Below are 19,574 nucleotides of genomic sequence, written 5' to 3'. Positions count from 1 at the left end.
GCACACAGCCTTAGTCCCGAATAAAGATCTACTTTCCTGGCCCCTCATCCATGGCGTATACATACAGTATATAGTATGTGTAGGAGGAGAGACTCCGCACATTGTTTGGTATATCATCTTCTCATAGTGTTAGGCCAGGTTCACCTTGCGTTTATGGCTCTGCGTTCAACGGGATCCGTTACATAGCGAGCGGCACTAACGCTGTAACGGATGAGGTAATGCACCCATTGGCCCCAATGATACTAACGCATCCAAAATCGGCCTGATGCGTTACTCCATGACGCCCCCTGGAACGCGGTCTGCAGCATTTGTGGGTGCATCATGAAGTAACGCATCATGCCGATTTTGGATGCGTTAGTATCATTGCGGCCAATGGGTGCGTTACCTCATCCGTTACAGCGTTAGTGCCGCTATGTAACGATCCCATTGATCGCAGGGCCAGGAGGATTCAGGACAACACTACAGGGAGGAGGAGAGACGACAGTTGTTGCTGCTAAGGGCTCACACTCACTTGTGAGAGAGTTGCACGATTCTCGTGAGAGTCTCACGCACGAAAACCTGGCCCTGCCACCAGCACTCGGACCGGAGCGTGCGGTTACATGTACTTCTATGCAGTCACCCCCTCCAGTCCCAGTGCTGGCGGCAGTGCCAGGTTTCCACGCGAGTCTCTCGCTAGTGAGTGTGAGCCCTAAGGGTAGGGGAAGTAATATAAAGTGATTCTAGGTAAAACCTGTGGAGAGATCAGGTCCAGCCCCAATCATTATATAGGGTGGCGCTGGTCTCACACTTGCATATTTTGGATGCACACGGATCCGTTTTCATCTCCATTGACTTTCAGTGGTGACGGATGGGACTTGCGTGTGCGTCCAGTTGTCACCGGTTTCCCACAGATCCGCATGTCTGCATATTTTATCAGATGCACAAAAACGCACAGGGAGACGCATGGATCCCCGGCTACACGTCTGGAATTAAAATGGAGCTCTATGGAGCACGGATCCAGGACAATACGGATCCATGTGTTTCCGTGTGCAGGAATCCGTTTTGCGGCACTGAGCATGCTCGGAAGTGAGGGATGTGCTGTATGGGACCAGTATGCAGACATAATATAGACTATGTCCGCATGCTGCTCTGTCATACAGTGATCTTTCCCGCCTCACTAGAAGGGCTTGTGCCCTGTGTTATAGTGTGGTAATGATAATAAAATGTATTGGGAGCATGTATATAACATGGGGGCACCTGGTTAGGGGCTGCACGAGTGGGGCTGCGTTCACACTAGTGCAGGGGCGGACATACACTGTAGTGGCCCCCCCCTTCATAGGGCAACAAAGTTATTTGTTATCTGATATTGAGTCTATAAAGGGCTGGATATAATATCTGTATAGAATATAATGTAACCGCCCATAGAATATAATGCAGTCCCCCCCATATAGTATAATGCAGCCCCCTCATAGGATATAATGCAGCCCCTTAAATAGTATAATGTAGCCCCTCCATAGAATATAATGCAGCCCCCATAGAATATAATAAATATAATACAACCCCCCTATAGAATATAATGTAGCCCCAAATAGAATATAATACAGCCCACCTCCCCATAGAATATAATGTAGCCCCCCATATTATATAACACAGCCTCCCCTTACAGAATATAATGTAAAATGTACCCCCATGGTATATAACACAGCCACATGGTATATAGCCCACCATGGTATAATACAGCCCAGTATGGTATATGGCCCCCCAGAATGGTATAATACAACCCAGCAAGATATAATACAGCCCAGCATGGTATATAGCCCCCCCAGCATGGTATAATACAGCCCAGCATGGTATATAGCCCCCCAGCATGGTATAATACAGCCCAGCATGGTATATAGCCCCCCAGCATGGTATAATACTGCCCAGCATGGTATATAGCCCCCCAGCATGGTATAATACTGCCCAGCATGGTATATAGCCCCCCCCAGCATGGTATAATACAGCCCAGCATGGTATATAGCCTCCCCAGCATGGTATAATACAGTCCAGCATGGCATATAGCCCCCCCCCCAGCATGGTATAATACAGTCCAGCATGGCATATAGCCCCCCCCCAGCATGGTATAATACAGCCCAGCATGGCATATAGCCCCCCAGCATGGTATAATACAGCCCAGCATGGTATATAGCCCCCCCAGCATGGTATAATACAGCCCAGCATGGTATATAGCCCCCCCAGCATGGTATAATACAGCCCAGCATGGTATATAGCCCCCCCAGCATGGTATAATACAGCCCAGCATGGTATATAGCCCCCCAGCATGGTATATAGCCCCCCCAGCATGGTATGATACAGCCCAGCATGGTATATAGCCCCCCCAGCATGGTATAATACAGCCCAGCATGGTATATAACCCCCCCAGCATGGTATAATACAGCCCAGCATGGCATATAGCCCCCCAGCATGGTATAATACAGCCCAGCATGGTATATAGCCCCCCCAGCATGGTATAATACAGCCCAGCATGGTATATAGCCCCCCCAGCATGGTATAATACTGCCCAGCATGGTATATAGCCCCCCAGCATGGTATAATACAGCCCAACATGGCATATAGCCCTCCCCAGCATGGTATAATACAGCCCAGCATGGTATATAGCCCCCCAGCATGGTATATACAGTAGACCCCCAGCATGGTATGATACAGCCCACCAGTGTTTTGGTACGGTGCGTTGTGATGCGTAGCAATCCTGATCCAGATTAGATCCCTATACTTAACAGAGGGACGCACGGACCTGCGTTTGCATCAGGATCAGGATGCATCAGGTGCACCGACACATATCACAGCACTAACTAATTCACAAAGGACATTAACAAAAAATGCCACAATACATGGTAAGGCTACAACTGAGGAGCCGGGGCCTGATCACAAGAGCTGACAATCTGAGGACACAGCAATGCTGAATAACAGTCTACACTGCGTCACTAGATCCTTATACAGGGGTATAATGAGGCCTCACTGTACAGGAGAGACCGGAGCGAGGAGCATGGGCCTGATCACAAGAGCTGACAATCTGAGGAAACAGCAAGGCTGAATAACAGTCTACACTGCGTCACTAGATCCTTATACAGGGCTATAATGAGGCCTCACTGTACAGGAGAGACCGGAGCGAGGAGCATGGGCCTGATCACAAGAGCTGACAATCTGAGGAAACAGCAAGGCTGAATAACAGTCTACACTGCGTCACTAGATCCTTATACAGGTGTATAATGAGGCCTCACTGTACAGGAGAGAGCGGAGCGAGGAGCAGAGGCCTGATCACAAGAGCTGACAATCTGAGGAAACAGCAATGCTGAATAACAGTCTACACTGCGTCACTAGATCCTTATACAGGGCTATAATGAGGCCTCACTGTACAGGAGAGACCGGAGCGAGGAGCCGGGGCCTGATCACAAGAGCTGACAATCTGAGGACACAGCAATGCTGAATAACAGTCTACACTGCGTCACTAGATCCTTATACAGGTGTATAATGAGGCCTCACTGTACAGGAGAGACCGGAGCGAGGAGCAGAGGCCTGATCACAAGAGCTGACAATCTGAGGAAACAGCAATGCTGAATAACAGTCTACACTGCGTCACTAGATCCTTATACAGGGGTATAATGAGGCCTCACTGTACAGGAGAGACCGGAGCGTGGAGCAGAGGCCCGATCACAAGAGCTGACAATCTGAGGAAACAGCAATGCTGAATAACAGTCTACACTGCGTCACTAGATCCTTATACAGGGGTATAATGAGGCCTCACTCTAGAGGAGAGACCGGAGTGAGGAGCCGGGGCCTGATCACAAGAGCTGACAATCTGAGAACACAGCAATGCTGAATAACAGTCTACACTGCATCACTAGATACTGATACAGGGGTATAATGAGGCCTCAATGTACAGGAGACACCGGAGCGAGGAGCAGAGGCCTGATCACAAGAGCTGACAATCTGAGGAAACAGCAATGCTGAATAACAGTCTACACTGCGTCACTAGATCCTTATACAGGGGTATAATGAGGCCTCACTGTACAGGAGAGACCGGAGCGAGGAGCAGGGGCCTGATCACAAGAGCTGACAATCTGAGGAAGCAGCAATGCTGAATAACAGTCTACACTGCGTCACTAGATCCTTATACAGGGGTATAATGAGGCCTCACTGTACAGGAGAGACCGGAGCGAGGAGCAGGGGCCTGATCACAAGAGCTGACAATCTGAGGACACAGCAATGCTGAATAACAGACAACATTGCATCACTAGATCCTTATACAGGGGTATAATGAGGCCTCACTGTACAGGAGCGACCGGAGCGAGGAGCAGGGGCCTGATCACAAGAGCTGACAATCTGAGGAGACAGCAATGCTGAATAACAGTCTACACTGCGTCACTAGATCCTTATACAGGGGCATAATGAGGCCTCACTGTACAGGAGAGACTGGAGCGAGGAGCAGGGGCCTGATCACAAGAGCTGACAATCTGAGGAAACAGCAATGCTGAATAACAGTCTACACTGCATCACTAGATCCTTATACAGGTGTATAATGAGGCCTCACTGTACAGGAGAGACCGGAGCGAGGAGCAGGGGCCTGATCACAAGAGCTGACAATCTGAGGACACAGCAATGCTGAATAACAGTCAACACTGCGTCACTAGATCCTTATACAGGGGCATAATGAGGCCTCACTGTACAGGAGAGACTGGAGCGAGGAGCAGGGGCCTGATCACAAGAGCTGACAATCTGAGGAAACAGCAATGCTGAATAACAGTCTACACTGCGTCACTAGATCCTTATACAGGTGTATAATGAGGCCTCACTGTACAGGAGAGACCGGAGCGAGGAGCAGGGGCCTGATCACAAGAGCTGACAATCTGAGGACACAGCAATGCTGAATAACAGTCTACACTGCATCACTAGATACTGATACAGGGGTATAATGAGGCTTCACTGTACAGGAGAGACCGGAGTGAGGAGCAGGGGCCTGATCACAAGAGCTGACAATCTGAGGAGACAGCAATGCTGAATAACAGTCTACACTGCGGCACTAGATCCTTATACAGGGGTATAATGAGGCCTCACTGTACAGGAGAGACCGGAGCGAGGAGCCGGGGACTGATCACAAGAGCTGACAATCTGAGGAAACAGCAATGCTGAATAACAGTCTACACTGCGTCACTAGATCCTTATACAGGGGTATAATGAGGCCTCCCTGTACAGGAGAGACTGGAGCGAGGAGCAGGGGCCTGATCACAAGAGCTGACAATCTGAGGAAACAGCAATGCTGAATAACAGTCTACACTGCATCACTAGATCCTTATACAGGGGTATAATGAGGCCTCCCTGTACAGGAGAGACCGGAGCGAGGAGTAGGGGCCTGATCACAAGAGCTGACAATCTGAGGACACAGCAATGCTGAATAACAGTCTACACTGTGTCACTAGATCCTTATACAGGTGTATAATGAGGCCTCACTGTACAGGAGAGACCGGAGCGAGGAGCAGAGGCCTGATCACAAGAGCTGACAATCTGAGGAAACAGCAATGCTGAATAACAGTCTACACTGCGTCACTAGATCCTTATACAGGGGTATAATGAGGCCTCACTGTACAGGAGAGACCGGAGCCAGGAGCCGGGGCCTGATCACAAGAGCTGACAATCTGTGAACACAGCAATGCTGAATAACAGTCTACACTGCGTCACTAGATACTTATACAGGGGTATAATGAGGCCTCACTGTACAGGAGACACCGGAGCGGGGGCCTGATCACAAGAGCTGACAATCTGAGGAAACAGCAATGCTGAATAACAGTCTACACTGCGTAACTAGATCCTTATACAGGGGTATAATGAGGCCTCACTGTACAGGAGTGACCGGAGCGAGGGCCTGATCACAAGAGCTGACAATCTGAGGAAACATCAATGCTGAATAACAGTCTACTCTGCGTCACTAGATCCTTATACAGGGGTATAATGAGGCCTCACTGTACAGGAGAGACCGGAGCGAGGAGCAGGGGCCTGATCAAAAGAGCTGACAATCTGAGGAAACAGCAATGCTGAATAACAGTCTACACTGCGTAACTAGATCCTTATACAGGGGTATAATGAGGCCTCACTGTACAGGAGAGACCCGAGCGAGGGCCTGATCACAAGAGCTGACAATCTGAGGAAACAGCAATGCTGAATAACAGTCTACACTGCGTAACTAGATCCTTATACAGGGGTATAATGAGGCCTCACTGTACAGGAGTGACCGGAGCGAGGGCCTGATCACAAGAGCTGACAATCTGAGGAAACATCAATGCTGAATAACAGTCTACTCTGCGTCACTAGATCCTTATACAGGGGTATAATGAGGCCTCACTGTACAGGAGAGACCGGAGCGAGGAGCAGGGGCCTGATCAAAAGAGCTGACAATCTGAGGAAACAGCAATGCTGAATAACAGTCTACACTGCATCACTAGATACTGATACAGGGGTATAATGAGGCTTCACTGTACAGGAGAGACCGGAGTGAGGAGCAGGGGCCTGATCACAAGAGCTGACAATCTGAGGAGACAGCAATGCTGAATAACAGTCTACACTGCGGCACTAGATCCTTATACAGGGGTATAATGAGGCCTCACTGTACAGGAGAGACCGGAGCGAGGAGCCGGGGACTGATCACAAGAGCTGACAATCTGAGGAAACAGCAATGCTGAATAACAGTCTACACTGCGTCACTAGATCCTTATACAGGGGTATAATGAGGCCTCCCTGTACAGGAGAGACTGGAGCGAGGAGCAGGGGCCTGATCACAAGAGCTGACAATCTGAGGAAACAGCAATGCTGAATAACAGTCTACACTGCATCACTAGATCCTTATACAGGGGTATAATGAGGCCTCCCTGTACAGGAGAGACCGGAGCGAGGAGTAGGGGCCTGATCACAAGAGCTGACAATCTGAGGACACAGCAATGCTGAATAACAGTCTACACTGTGTCACTAGATCCTTATACAGGTGTATAATGAGGCCTCACTGTACAGGAGAGACCGGAGCGAGGAGCAGAGGCCTGATCACAAGAGCTGACAATCTGAGGAAACAGCAATGCTGAATAACAGTCTACACTGCGTCACTAGATCCTTATACAGGGGTATAATGAGGCCTCACTGTACAGGAGAGACCGGAGCCAGGAGCCGGGGCCTGATCACAAGAGCTGACAATCTGTGAACACAGCAATGCTGAATAACAGTCTACACTGCGTCACTAGATACTTATACAGGGGTATAATGAGGCCTCACTGTACAGGAGACACCGGAGCGGGGGCCTGATCACAAGAGCTGACAATCTGAGGAAACAGCAATGCTGAATAACAGTCTACACTGCGTAACTAGATCCTTATACAGGGGTATAATGAGGCCTCACTGTACAGGAGTGACCGGAGCGAGGGCCTGATCACAAGAGCTGACAATCTGAGGAAACATCAATGCTGAATAACAGTCTACTCTGCGTCACTAGATCCTTATACAGGGGTATAATGAGGCCTCACTGTACGGGAGAGACCGGAGCGAGGAGCAGGGGCCTGATCAAAAGAGCTGACAATCTGAGGAAACAGCAATGCTGAATAACAGTCTACACTGCGTAACTAGATCCTTATACAGGGGTATAATGAGGCCTCACTGTACAGGAGAGACCCGAGCGAGGGCCTGATCACAAGAGCTGACAATCTGAGGAAACAGCAATGCTGAATAACAGTCTACACTGCGTAACTAGATCCTTATACAGGGGTATAATGAGGCCTCACTGTACAGGAGTGACCGGAGCGAGGGCCTGATCACAAGAGCTGACAATCTGAGGAAACATCAATGCTGAATAACAGTCTACTCTGCGTCACTAGATCCTTATACAGGGGTATAATGAGGCCTCACTGTACAGGAGAGACCGGAGCGAGGAGCAGGGGCCTGATCAAAAGAGCTGACAATCTGAGGAAACAGCAATGCTGAATAACAGTCTACACTGCGTCACTAGATCCTTATACAGGGGTATAATGAGGCCTCACTGTACAGGAGAGACCGGAGCGAGGAGCGGGGGCCTGATCACAAGAGCTGACAATCTGAGGAAACAGCAATGCTAAATAACAGTCTACACTGCGTCACTAGATCCTTATACAGGGGTATAATGAGGCCTCACTGTACAGGAGAGACCGGAGCGAGGAGCAGGGGCCTGATCATAAGAGCTGACAATCTGAGGAAACAGCAATGCTAAATAACAGTCTACACTGCGTCACTAGATCCTTATACAGGGGTATAATGAGGCCTCACTGTACAGGAGAGACCGGAGCGAGGAGCAGGAGCCTGATCACAATAGCTGACAATCTGAGGAGACAGCAATGCTGAATAACAGTCTACACTGCGTCACTAGATCCTTATACAGAGGTATAATGAGGACTCACTGAATAGGAGAGACCAGAGCGAGGAGCCGGGGCCTGATCACAAGAGCTGACAATCTGAGTAAACAGCAATGCTGAATAACAGTCTACACTGCGTCACTAGATCCTTATACAGGGGTATAATGAGGCCTCACTGTACAGGAGAGACCGGAGCGAGGAGCAGGGGCCTGATCATAAGAGCTGACAATCTGAGGAAACAGCAATGCTGAATATCAGTCTACACTGTGTCACTAGATCCTTATACAGGTGTATAATGAGGCCTCACTGTACAGGAGAGACCGGAGCAAGGAGCAGGGGCCTGATCACAAGAGCTGACAATCTGAGGAAACAGCAATGCTGAATAACAGTCTACACTGCGGCACTAGATCCTTATACAGGGGTATAATGAGGCCTCACTGTACAGGAGAGACCGGAGCGAGGAGCCGGGGACTGATCACAAGAGCTGACAATCTGAGGAAACAGCAATGCTGAATAACAGTCTACACTGCGTCACTAGATCCTTATACAGGGGTATAATGAGGCCTCCCTGTACAGGAGAGACTGGAGCGAGGAGCAGGGGCCTGATCACAAGAGCTGACAATCTGAGGAAACAGCAATGCTGAATAACAGTCTACACTGCATCACTAGATCCTTATACAGGGGTATAATGAGGCCTCCCTGTACAGGAGAGACCGGAGCGAGGAGTAGGGGCCTGATCACAAGAGCTGACAATCTGAGGACACAGCAATGCTGAATAACAGTCTACACTGTGTCACTAGATCCTTATACAGGTGTATAATGAGGCCTCACTGTACAGGAGAGACCGGAGCGAGGAGCAGAGGCCTGATCACAAGAGCTGACAATCTGAGGAAACAGCAATGCTGAATAACAGTCTACACTGCGTCACTAGATCCTTATACAGGGGTATAATGAGGCCTCACTGTACAGGAGAGACCGGAGCCAGGAGCCGGGGCCTGATCACAAGAGCTGACAATCTGTGAACACAGCAATGCTGAATAACAGTCTACACTGCGTCACTAGATACTTATACAGGGGTATAATGAGGCCTCACTGTACAGGAGACACCGGAGCGGGGGCCTGATCACAAGAGCTGACAATCTGAGGAAACAGCAATGCTGAATAACAGTCTACACTGCGTAACTAGATCCTTATACAGGGGTATAATGAGGCCTCACTGTACAGGAGTGACCGGAGCGAGGGCCTGATCACAAGAGCTGACAATCTGAGGAAACATCAATGCTGAATAACAGTCTACTCTGCGTCACTAGATCCTTATACAGGGGTATAATGAGGCCTCACTGTACGGGAGAGACCGGAGCGAGGAGCAGGGGCCTGATCAAAAGAGCTGACAATCTGAGGAAACAGCAATGCTGAATAACAGTCTACACTGCGTAACTAGATCCTTATACAGGGGTATAATGAGGCCTCACTGTACAGGAGAGACCCGAGCGAGGGCCTGATCACAAGAGCTGACAATCTGAGGAAACAGCAATGCTGAATAACAGTCTACACTGCGTAACTAGATCCTTATACAGGGGTATAATGAGGCCTCACTGTACAGGAGTGACCGGAGCGAGGGCCTGATCACAAGAGCTGACAATCTGAGGAAACATCAATGCTGAATAACAGTCTACTCTGCGTCACTAGATCCTTATACAGGGGTATAATGAGGCCTCACTGTACAGGAGAGACCGGAGCGAGGAGCAGGGGCCTGATCAAAAGAGCTGACAATCTGAGGAAACAGCAATGCTGAATAACAGTCTACACTGCGTCACTAGATCCTTATACAGGGGTATAATGAGGCCTCACTGTACAGGAGAGACCGGAGCGAGGAGCGGGGGCCTGATCACAAGAGCTGACAATCTGAGGAAACAGCAATGCTAAATAACAGTCTACACTGCGTCACTAGATCCTTATACAGGGGTATAATGAGGCCTCACTGTACAGGAGAGACCGGAGCGAGGAGCAGGAGCCTGATCACAATAGCTGACAATCTGAGGAGACAGCAATGCTGAATAACAGTCTACACTGCGTCACTAGATCCTTATACAGAGGTATAATGAGGACTCACTGAATAGGAGAGACCAGAGCGAGGAGCCGGGGCCTGATCACAAGAGCTGACAATCTGAGTAAACAGCAATGCTGAATAACAGTCTACACTGCGTCACTAGATCCTTATACAGGGGTATAATGAGGCCTCACTGTACAGGAGAGACCGGAGCGAGGAGCAGGGGCCTGATCATAAGAGCTGACAATCTGAGGAAACAGCAATGCTGAATATCAGTCTACACTGTGTCACTAGATCCTTATACAGGTGTATAATGAGGCCTCACTGTACAGGAGAGACCGGAGCGAGGAGCGGGGGCCTGATCACAAGAGCTGACAATCTGAGGAAACAGCAATGCTAAATAACAGTCTACACTGCGTCACTAGATCCTTATACAGGGGTATAATGAGGCCTCACTGTACAGGAGAGACCGGAGCGAGGAGCAGGAGCCTGATCACAATAGCTGACAATCTGAGGAGACAGCAATGCTGAATAACAGTCTACACTGCGTCACTAGATCCTTATACAGAGGTATAATGAGGACTCACTGAATAGGAGAGACCAGAGCGAGGAGCCGGGGCCTGATCACAAGAGCTGACAATCTGAGTAAACAGCAATGCTGAATAACAGTCTACACTGCGTCACTAGATCCTTATACAGGGGTATAATGAGGCCTCACTGTACAGGAGAGACCGGAGCGAGGAGCAGGGGCCTGATCATAAGAGCTGACAATCTGAGGAAACAGCAATGCTGAATATCAGTCTACACTGTGTCACTAGATCCTTATACAGGTGTATAATGAGGCCTCACTGTACAGGAGAGACCGGAGCAAGGAGCAGGGGCCTGATCACAAGAGCTGACAATCTGAGGAAACAGCAATGCTGAATAACAGTCTACACTGCGTCACTAGATCCTTATACAGGGGTATAATGAGGCCTCACTGTACAGGAGAGAGCGGAGCGTGGAGCCGGGGCCTGATCACAAGAGCTGACAATCTGAGGAGACAGCAATGCTGAATAACAGTCTACACTGCGTCACTAGATCCTTATACAGGGGTATAATGAGGCCTCACTGTACAGGAGAGACCGGAGCGAGGAGCAGGGGCCTGATCATAAGAGCTGACAATCTGAGGAAACAGCAATGCTGAATATCAGTCTACACTGTGTCACTAGATCCTTATACAGGTGTATAATGAGGCCTCACTGTACAGGAGAGACCGGAGCGAGGAGCGGGGGCCTGATCACAAGAGCTGACAATCTGAGGAAACAGCAATGCTAAATAACAGTCTACACTGCGTCACTAGATCCTTATACAGGGGTATAATGAGGCCTCACTGTACAGGAGAGACCGGAGCGAGGAGCAGGAGCCTGATCACAATAGCTGACAATCTGAGGAGACAGCAATGCTGAATAACAGTCTACACTGCGTCACTAGATCCTTATACAGAGGTATAATGAGGACTCACTGAATAGGAGAGACCAGAGCGAGGAGCCGGGGCCTGATCACAAGAGCTGACAATCTGAGTAAACAGCAATGCTGAATAACAGTCTACACTGCGTCACTAGATCCTTATACAGGGGTATAATGAGGCCTCACTGTACAGGAGAGACCGGAGCGAGGAGCAGGGGCCTGATCATAAGAGCTGACAATCTGAGGAAACAGCAATGCTGAATATCAGTCTACACTGTGTCACTAGATCCTTATACAGGTGTATAATGAGGCCTCACTGTACAGGAGAGACCGGAGCAAGGAGCAGGGGCCTGATCACAAGAGCTGACAATCTGAGGAAACAGCAATGCTGAATAACAGTCTACACTGCGTCACTAGATCCTTATACAGGGGTATAATGAGGCCTCACTGTACAGGAGAGAGCGGAGCGTGGAGCCGGGGCCTGATCACAAGAGCTGACAATCTGAGGAGACAGCAATGCTGAATAACAGTCTACACTGCGTCACTAGATCCTTATACTGGGGTATAATGAGGCCTCACTGTACAGGAGAGACCGGAGCGAGGAGACGGGGCCTGATCACAAGAGCTGACAATCTGAGGACACAGCAATGCTGAATAACAGTATACACTGCGTCACTAGATCCTTATACAGGGGTATAATGAGGCCTCACTGTACAGGAGACACCGGAGCGAGGAGCAGGGGCCTGATCACAAGAGCTGACAATCTGAGGAGACAGCAATGCTGAATAACAGTCTACACTGCGTCACTAGATCCTTATACAGGGGTATAATGAGGCCTCACTGTACAGGAGACACCGGAGCGAGGAGCAGGGGCCTGATCACAAGAGCTGACAATCTGAGGAGACAGCAATGCTGAATAACAGCCTACACTGCGTCACTAGATCCTTATACAGGGGTATAATGAGGCCTCACTGTACAGGAGAGACCGGAGCGAGGAGCGGGGGTCTGATCACAAGAGCTGAAAACCTGAGGAAACAGCAATGCTGAATAACAGTCTACACTGCGTCACTAGATCCTTATACAGGGGTATAATGAGGCCTCACTGTACAGGAGAGACCGGAGCGAGGAGCCGGGGCCTGATCACAAGAGCTGACAATCTGAGGAAACAGCAATGCTGAATAACAGTCTACACTGCGTCACTAGATCCTTATACAGGGGTATAATGAGGCCTCACTGTACAGGAGAGAGCGGAGCGAGGAGCCGGGGCCTGATCACAAGAGCTGACAATCTGAGGACACAGTAATGCTGAATTACAGTCTACACTGCGTCACTAGATCCTTATACAGGGGTATAATGAGGCCTCACTGTACAGGAGAGACCGGAGAGAGGAGCCGGGGCCTGATCACAAGAGCTGACAATCTGAGGAGACAGCAATGCTGAATAACAGTCTACACTGCGTCACTAGATCCTTATACAGGGGTATAATAAGGCCTCACTGTACAGGAAAGACCGGAGCGAGGAGCAGGGGCCTGATCACAAGAGCTGACAATCTGAGGAAACAGCAATGCTGAATAACAATCTACACTGCGTCACTAGATCCTTATACAGGGGTATAATGAGGCCTCACTGTACAGGAGAGACCGGAGCGAGGAGCAGGGGCCTGATCACAAGAGATGACAATCTGAGGACACAGCAATGCTGAATAACAGTCTACACTGCGTCACTAGATCCTTATACAGGGGTATAATGAGACCTCACTGTACAGGAGAGACCTGAGCGCGGAGCAGGGGCCTGATCACAAGAGCAGACAATCTGAGGAAACAGCAATGCTGAATAACAGTCTACACTGCGTCACTAGATCCTTATACAGGGGTATAATGAGGCCTCACTGTACAGGAGAGACCGGAGCGAGGAGCCGGGGCCTGGTCACAAGAGCTGACAATCTGAAGAAGCAGCAATGCTGAATAACAGTCTACTCTGCGTCACTAGATCCTTATACAGGGGTATAATGAGGCCTCACTGTACAGGAGACACCGGAGCGAGGAGCGGGGGCCTGATCACAAGAGCTGACAATCTGAGGAAACAGCAATGCTGAATAACAGTCTACACTGCGTCATTAGATCCTTATACAGGGGTATAATGAGGCCTCACTGTACAGGAGAGACCGGAGCGAGGAGCAGGGGCCTGATCACAAGAGCTGACAATCTGAGGAGACAGCAATGCTGAATAACACTCTACACTGCGTCACTAGATCCTTATACAGGGGTATAATGAGGCCTCACTGTACAGGAGAGACCGGAGGGATGAGCAGGGGCCTGATCACAAGAGCTGACAATCTGAGGAAACAGCAATGCTGAATAACAGTATACACTGCGTCACTAGATCCTTATACAGGGGTATAATGAGACCTCACTGTACAGGAGAGACCTGAGCGCGGAGCAGGGGCCTGATCACAAGAGCTGACAATCTGAGGAAACAGCAATGCTGAATAACAGTCTACACTGCGTCACTAGATCCTTATACAGGGGTATAATGAGGCCTCACTGTACAGGAGAGACCGGAGGGATGAGCAGGGGCCTGATCACAAGAGCTGACAATCTGAGGAAACAGCAATGCTAAATAACAGTCTACACTGCGTCACTAGATCCTTATACAGGGGTATAATAAGACCTCACTGTACAGGAGAGACCTGAGCGCGGAGCAGGGGCCTGATCACAAGAGCTGACAATCTGAGGAAACAGCAATGCTAAAGAACAGTCTACACTGCGTCACTAGATCCTTATACAGGGGTATAATGAGGCCTCACTGTACAGGAGAGACCAGAGCGAGGAGCAGGGGCCTGATCACAAGAGCTGACAATCTGAGGACACAGCAATGCTGAATAACAGTCTACACTGCGTCACTAGATCCTTATACAGGGGTATAATGAGGCCTCACTGTACAGGAGAGAGCGGAGCGAGGAGCCGGGGCCTGATCACAAGAGCTGACAATCTGAGGACACAGAAATGCTGAATAACAGTCTATACTGCGTCACTAGATCCTTATACAGGGGTATAATGAGGCCTCACTGTACAGGAGAGACCGGAGCGAGGAGCAGAGGCCTGATCACAAGAGCTGACAATCTGAGGAAACAGCAATGCTGAATAACAGTCTACACTACGTCACTAGATCCTTATACAGGGGTATAATTAGGTCTCACTGTACAGGAGAGACCGGAGCGAAGAGCAGGAGCCTGATCACAAGAGCTGACAATCTGAGGAAACAGCAATGCTGAATAACAGTCTACACTGCGTCACTAGATCCTTATACAGGGGTATAATGAGGCCTCACTGTACAGGAGAGACCGGAGCGAGGAGCCGGGGCCTGATCACAAGAGCTGACAATCTGAAGAAACAGCAATGCTGAATAACAGTCTACTCTGCGTCACTAGATCCTTATACAGGGGTATAATGAGGCTTCACTGTACAGGAGAGACCGGAGCGAGGAGCAGGAGCCTGATCACAAGAGCTGACAATCTGAGGAGACAGCAATGCTGAATAACAGTCTACACTGCGTCACTAGATCCTTATACAGGGGTATAATGAGGCCTCACTGTACAGGAGAGACCGGAGCGAGGAGCCGGGGCCTGATCACAAGAGCTGACAATCTGAGTAAACAGCAATGCTGAATAACAGTCTACACTGCGTCACTAGATCCTTATACAGGGGTATAATGAGGCCTCACTGTACAGGAGAGACCGGAGCGAGGAGCAGGGGCCTGATCACAAGAGATGACAATCTGAGGAGACAGCAATGCTGAATAACAGTCTACACTGCGTCACTAGATCCTTATACAGGGGTATAATGAGGCCTCACTGTATAGGAGAGACCGGAGGGATGAGCAGGGGCCTGATCACAAGAGCTGACAATCTGAGGAAACAGCAATGCTGAATAACAGTATACACTGCGTCACTAGATCCTTATACAGGGGTATAATGAGGCCTCACTGTACAGGAGAGAGCGGAGCGAGGAGCCGGGGCCTGATCACAAGAGCTGACAATCTGAGGACACAGAAATGCTGAATAACAGTCTACACTGCGTCACTAGATCCTTATACAGGGGTATAATGAGGCCTCACTGTACAGGAGAGACCGGAGCGAGGAGCAGAGGCCTGATCACAAGAGCTGACAATCTGAGGAAACAGCAATGCTGAATAACAGTCTACACTACGTCACTAGATCCTTATACAGGGGTATAATGAGGCCTCACTGTACAGGAGAGACCGGAGCGAAGAGCAGGAGCCTGATCACAAGAGCTGACAATCTGAGGAAACAGCAATGCTGAATAACAGTTTACACTGCGTCACTAGATCCTTATACAGGGGTATAATGAGGCCTCACTGTACAGGAGAGACCGGAGCGAGGAGCCGGGGCCTGATCACAAGAGCTGACAATCTGAAGAAACAGCAATGCTGAATAACAGTCTACACTGCGTCACTAGATCCTTATGCAGGGGTATAATGAGGCCTCACTGTACAGGAGACCGGAGCGAGGAGCGGGGGCCTGATCACAAGAGCTGACAATCTGAGGAAACAGCAATGCTGAATAACAGTCTACTCTGCGTCACTAGATCCTTATACAGGGGTATAATGAGGCTTCACTGTACAGGAAAGACCGGAGCGAGGAGCAGGAGCCTGATCACAAGAGCTGACAATCTGAGGAAACAGCAATGCTGAATAACAGTCTACACTGCGTCACTAGATCCTTATACAGGGGTATAATGAGGCCTCACTGTACAGGAGAGACCGGAGCGAGGAGCAGGAGCCTGATCACAAGAGCTGACAATCTGAGGACATAGCAATGCTGAATAACAGTCTACACTGCGTCACTAGATCCTTATACAGGGGTATAATGAGGCCTCACTGTACAGGAGAGAGCGGAGCGAGGAGCCGGGGCCTGATCACAAGAGCTGACAATCTGAGGAGACAGCAATGCTGAATTACAGTCTACACTGCGTCATTAGATCATTATACAGGAGTATAATAAGGCCTCACTGTACAGGAGAGACCGAAGCGAGGAGCAGGGGCCTGATCACAAGAGCTGACAATCTGAGGAAACAGCAATGCTGAATAACAGTCTACACTTCGTCACTAGATCCTTATACAGGGGTATAATAAGGCCTCACTGTACAGGAGAGACCGGAGCGAGGAGCAGGGGCCTGATCACAAGAGCTGACAATCTGAAGAAACAGCAATGCTGAATAACAATCTACACTGCGTCACTAGATCCTTATACAGGGGTATAATGAGGCCTCACTGTACAGGAGAGACCGGAGCGAGGAGCAGGGGACTGATCACAAGAGCTGACAATCTGAGGACACAGAAATGCTGAATAACAGTCTACACTGCGTCACTAGATCCTTATACAGGGGTATAATGAGGCCTCACTGTACAGGAGAGACCGGAGCGAGGAGCAGAGGCCTGATCACAAGAGCTGACAATCTGAGGAAACAGCAATGCTGAATAAAAGTCTACACTACGTCACTAGATCCTTATATAGGGGTATAATGAGGCCTCACTGTACAGGAGAGACCGGAGCGAAGAGCAGGAGCCTGATCACAAGAGCTGACAATCTGAGGAAACAGCAATGCTGAATAACAGTCTACACTACGTCACTAGATCCTTTTACAGGGGTATAATGAGGCCCTCACTGTACAGGAGAGACCGGAGCGAAGAGCAGGGGCCTGATCACAAGAGCTGACAATCTGAGGAAACAGCAATGCTGAATAACAGTCTACACTGCGTCACTAGATCCTTATGCAGGGGTATAATGAGGCCTCACTGTACAGGAGAGACAGGAGCGAGGAGCGGGGGCCTGATCACAAGAGCTGACAATCTGAGGAAACAGCAATGCTGAATAACAGTCTACACTGCGTCATTAGATCCTTATACAGGGGTATAATGAGGCCTCACTGTACAGGAGAGACCGGAGCCTGATCACAAGAGCTGACAATCTGAGTAAACAGCAATGCTGAATAACAGTCTACACTGCGTCACTAGATCCTTATACAGGGGTATAATAAGGCCTCACTGTACAGGAGAGACCGGAGCGAGGAGCAGGGGCCTGATCACAAGAGCTGACAATCTGAGGAAACAGCAATGCTGAATAACAATCTACACTGCGTCACTAGATCCTTATACAGGGGTATAATGAGGCCTCACTGTACAGGAGAGACCGGAGCGAGGAGCAGGGGCCTGATCACAAGAGCTGACAATCTGAGGAGACAGCAATGCTGAATAACAGTCTACACTGCGTCACTAGATCCTTATACAGGGGTATAATGAGGCCTCACTGTACAGGAGAGACCGGAGGGAGGAGCAGGGGCCTGATCAGAAGAGCTGACAATCTGAGGAAACAGCAATGCTGAATAACAGTATACACTGCGTCACTAGATCCTTATATAGGGGTATAATGAGGCCTCACTGTACAGGAGAGACCGGAGGGAGGACCAGGGGCCTGATCACAAGAGCTGACAATCTGAGGAAACAGCAATGCTGAATAACAGTATACACTGCGTCACTAGATCCTTATACAGGGGTATAACGAGGCCTCACTGTACAGGAGAGACCTGAGCGCGGAGTAGGGGCCTGATCACAAGAGCTGACAATCTGAGGAAACAGCAATGCTGAATAACAGTCTACACTGCGTCACTAGATCCTTATACAGGGGTACAATGAGGCCTCACTGTACAGGAGAGACCGGAGCGAGGAGCAGGGGCCTGATCACAAGAGCTGACAATCTGAGGAAACAGCAATGCTGAATAACAGTCTACACTACGTCACTAGATCCTTATACAGGGGTACAATGAGGCCTCACTGTACAGGAGAGACCGGAGCGAGGAGCAGGGGCCTGATCACAAGAGCTGACAATCTGAGGACACAGCAATGCTGAATAACAGTCTACACTGCGTCACTAGATCCTTATACAGGGGTATAATGAGGCCTCGCTGTACAGGAGAGACCAGAGCGAGGAGCAGAGGCCTGATCACAAGAGCTGACAATCTGAGGAAACAGCAATGCTGAATAACAGTCTACAGTGCGTCACTAGATCCTTATACAGGGGTATAATGAGGCCTCACTGTACAGGAGAGATCGGAGCGAGGAGCAGGGGCCTGATCACAAGAGCTGACAATCTGAGGAAACAGCAATGCTGAATAACAGTCTACACTGCGTCACTAGATCCTTATACAGGAGTATAATGAGGCCTCACTGTACAGGAGAGACCGGAGCGAGGAGCAGGGGCCTGATCACAAGAGCTGACAATCTGAGGAGACAGCAATGCTGAATAACAGTCTACACTGCGTCACTAGATCCTTATACAGGGGTATAATGAGGCCTCACTGTACAGGAGAGACCGGAGCGAGGAGCCGGGGCCTGATCACAAGAGCTGACAATCTGAGGAAACAGCAATGCTGAATAACAGTCTACACTGCGTCACTAGATCCTTATACAGGGGTATAATGAGGCCTCACTGTACAGGAGAGATCGGAGCGAGGAGCAGGGGCCTGATCACAAGAGCTGACAATCTGAGGAAACAGCAATGCTGAATAACAGTCTACAGTGCGTCACTAGCTCCTTAAACAGGGGTATAATGAGGCCTCACTGTACAGGAGAGACCGGAGCGAGGAGCAGGGGCCTGA

The sequence above is a fragment of the Dendrobates tinctorius genome, unplaced genomic scaffold (assembly GCF_039654945.1).
Source record: "Dendrobates tinctorius isolate UK_male_01 unplaced genomic scaffold, ASM3965494v1 ptg000226l, whole genome shotgun sequence".
NCBI lineage: Eukaryota > Metazoa > Chordata > Amphibia > Anura > Dendrobatidae > Dendrobates > Dendrobates tinctorius.
The sequence above is the reverse complement of the archived record's forward strand: the minus strand, read 5'-3'. Positions refer to the sequence as shown.